This window comes from Ptychodera flava (assembly GCF_041260155.1).
Source record: "Ptychodera flava strain L36383 chromosome 23 unlocalized genomic scaffold, AS_Pfla_20210202 Scaffold_23__1_contigs__length_28996876_pilon, whole genome shotgun sequence".
NCBI lineage: Eukaryota > Metazoa > Hemichordata > Enteropneusta > Ptychoderidae > Ptychodera > Ptychodera flava.
The window spans coordinates 10,056,664-10,060,158 of NW_027248277.1; the positions used below are offsets into that span (position 1 = coordinate 10,056,664).

General features: G+C 37.5%; 1 long non-coding RNA gene across 1 annotated transcript; it reads right to left on the reverse strand.

Annotated features, from left to right (window-relative positions):
- Positions 1 to 1,097: 1,097 nt before the first annotated feature.
- LOC139124228 (uncharacterized) lies at positions 1,098 to 2,184 on the reverse strand. Its single transcript, XR_011549895.1, has 2 exons — positions 2,096 to 2,184; positions 1,098 to 1,875 (listed from the first exon to the last, which is right to left on the reverse strand). It is a non-coding gene; the product is annotated as an uncharacterized lncRNA (long non-coding RNA).
- Between the last annotated feature and the right edge of the window lie 1,311 nt (positions 2,185 to 3,495).

Genomic DNA, 3,495 nt, shown 5'->3' on the forward strand with positions numbered 1-3,495 from the left:
GCGTGACTTCTGGGTTTGTCATTTGCTGCCTGTAGGTGTGACAGAGCCACCTGATGGCGCCGTAAAAGCAATGTGAAGGTTTTGTCTACAGCCACACCGACGCTGAATCCTCGGATGTTGGGTCGGTGAAGTGACTGTTAGGGCTGATGCAACGATATCGTCTCTGAAAATGAAGAGAGAGAGAGAGAGAGAGAGAGAGAGAGAGAGAGAGAGAGAGAGAGAAGAGAGAGAGAGCGCTACCGATGATGACGACCCCAAACGGAAGCCAGATAACAGTGCGATCTATGTAGAACTCTAGGTACTTGAGTCACTTGAAATATGTAAACAGTGATACAGGATAATCGAGAACTTAACATAAAGTTTTCTTTTGTTACTTGCTGGAATATGTATCTCGCAATTCGATAGGAAGCGAAATTAAACTACTTAGAAAAACCAGAGCCAGAAGAAACAGTTTGCATATTTTTTACAAATAATTATTTCAAAAACCGATTTTACTTTTCAAAATTAAACACTTTCCGTCATTTTGCTAGACCCTGCTGCCCATTCAATTTTCAGAGCGTGAGTGAAGAAACATTTCGATTTTACAAAAAGGAAAATACAAACTATATGTCAATTTATGAGTTCTTGTTTTCTTCAAAAATATAATTACCCAGGCATAAAAATACTAGGTCCTTAAACTTTTTTGCTCATTTCATCAGCAAAGATGAAAGAATCGCAACCATACCAATCCATAATCCAATAACACTAGGTCAAAATTTGTAAGACAATAGTTGCATAATAATAATGTCAATGAACCACACCCGAAAATAATATGGAGTTGGACAATCTTTCCGTGATGTCCACATCACATTCAAGTGGAAAATACATTTCTTCTTCCACTTACCACACACAAAATTGTACACAGCGTGAAAGACCTGCATCTAAAAAGCCTGACATTAGCAATAGGTATGTCGCCCCCCCTCCCAGTGATGATGTATATAAAATACAATAGCCAAGTAGCAGATATGAGATAGAGAAAGGAGAGGCAGGCTCTATTTTCAAAGGCATTGCCTAGCTGTCTGCAATCAATGTACCAATAAAAAAAGTCAGCACACATGTTTTCAACAGATTTTGTGATTTAATGTTTTTATTGCTGAGAGTATTTCTTAGATTGTAAGTACAATAAATGAATTATGCACAATATCGGTTGTTCAAGTTCATTAAAATATTCGAGATGACGCACTCCCGACTTAGGCTAAATTACAATTTATTGCCACGATGGCACACAAGTACAAATGCAGAGGCACAGTAAATATACATGGCTCCAATAGCATACATACATCAACATGATCGAGGTCATTCACTACACGACTTTAATATATTCCAAAAGCTACGTTGTCGACAAAGCGAAAGGCGGTGTCACAAGCTTTAACCTTGTTTACGCCAACCAGGAGAGAGACTGCCTGTTGTATTATGTTGTGCACATATCAGCTAAATACTCAGTCGACGCTTTGTTTAGATCCTAAACATCTGCCTGTGTGAATCTCAAGTACGGAGTCTTTCGTCAAACAACGAATTCATAACAATCATATAGAATCTTGTTTTACGTCATCCATAGCACTGTCATAGATCAACACCAGCTTTCATGATAACATGTTGTAAATGACCAACGAATGTGATTATTACATGCTTTGTGCCATGAGTGTTTCTGCGCGTTTCTTTCAAGAAACGCTACACCTCGTTATAAAAAGTCCCCATGAAATGTCAATCATATCACAGCGATAATTATAAATACTTTGCAGTACATCTATGCTCCACTCGTCCCTCGCATATCATTATGAGTATTTTTGTTTGATCTTGTGTGAATCATTTTTTCGGCTGTACTGCAGAGCAAAACTGTAAGCAATAACAAAACAAAAACATTCTTAAATCATTATTGAAAGGGAAGTTCAGTAAAATGTTTATCTTTAACAAAACGAGCGTCAATAATAGTAATTGATGGCATTATAGATCACCTGCAACTGTCACATCGTAGATTATGTTCTAGCCACGTCGCATGCTTATAGAAAGTGCTCAAATGAGAATGTCTCAAGACGCAATAAATAAAAATACTTACCTCCTACCACCTAGTAAGTCAGTAGGGTAATGATTAATATGGACATCAGTGTTACCAACAGACTTGGCATTCTACCTCCGACGCCACTATCACCTAAAATGTAAAGAGCCAACTTTATATTATTTCAGTCTGTAGTAGAATAAAATCGTTCACGTCAGGTTGTGTGCCCAAATTAACAATTTCTGGCCATCATATAATTAAAGCTTCTTTTCTCTTTTATCGTCCGACATGCAACATATTATAATGATTGCTGTTGAGTTTGTCTAAATATTAAAAAAATGAATCGTCCTTACCTGGGTCAGGTGTTTCCGTAGTTGTGTCACTCCCGGCTGAAAAACAAATACATAATCGATAAGTGAGATGCAAAAAAGCGTTTATGCCGTTTATGCCACAATTTCATGTAAAGAACCCAGCTTATTATGTGAATTGAGTGAAAGATGTGAGTAAGACTGCGGTCAGATTTTTTCCTATCTATGCTGGAGGTAAACAATTACATATAACAGTGCCAGATATATGTTGTGTAGTCATATCTCAGGGGCAACTTAGCCAGTTTTAATGTACGTCGACGGCATAGTTTTATAATGGCATGCTAATACACTGGTATTACAAATATTGTGCATATACAAGCACTAGTAATATTCAATAAAATAATAATGATATGCATTTTCCTATGTTTTCACAACCGTGTTTAATGTATCATACAGAGACACGCAGTTCGTGTGTTACGTCGGATTGCAATAATGAACGGTGTGCAACAATAGTGTCTGTACCACATCGAAGGCAATAGGGCTTAATATTTACAAGATAAACAGAATAATACGAGCTGCACAAACCTGAACAAGTTGGTACTTCGTTATCCCAACTGCCGTCATTGCATGTTAAGGTTCCAGATCCACTCAAAGTGAAGCCTTCCTCACAAGCGTAGGTGACAGTAGCCCCGTGTGTGTAATCATCACCGGTTTTAGTGCCATTAGCGGGTGCTGCACCAGGGTCAGTACAATCGGCTGTAGATCAGAACGAATTTATAAGAAATAGCCATCCAACACGAAAGCGCCAAAATATCATCAAAACTAAAACAAGTGTCTTCATAATTGAGGTACAAGATTAACAGAAGGAAATTTTAAGAACAAAAGGTCTGTTTCTTACTTGCGGTCTTGCGATTTTCCGACAGCAAACTTGTTTAAATTTGCTCTCATTTTTGTGCATACTTACATGGTTGCTCGCACCATTCGTGATAGTTGTTACGTAGTAAGTTTAAATGATAATTATTTATTCAGAATGCACTGTAGGCCTCCAGCCTTTGGTGCCAAAATACTTTACAATAACATAAACAGTGACCTTGGAAATAATTACAGAACTTAAGTCATGACATCAAACTGGCAATGAAAAATATACAAATA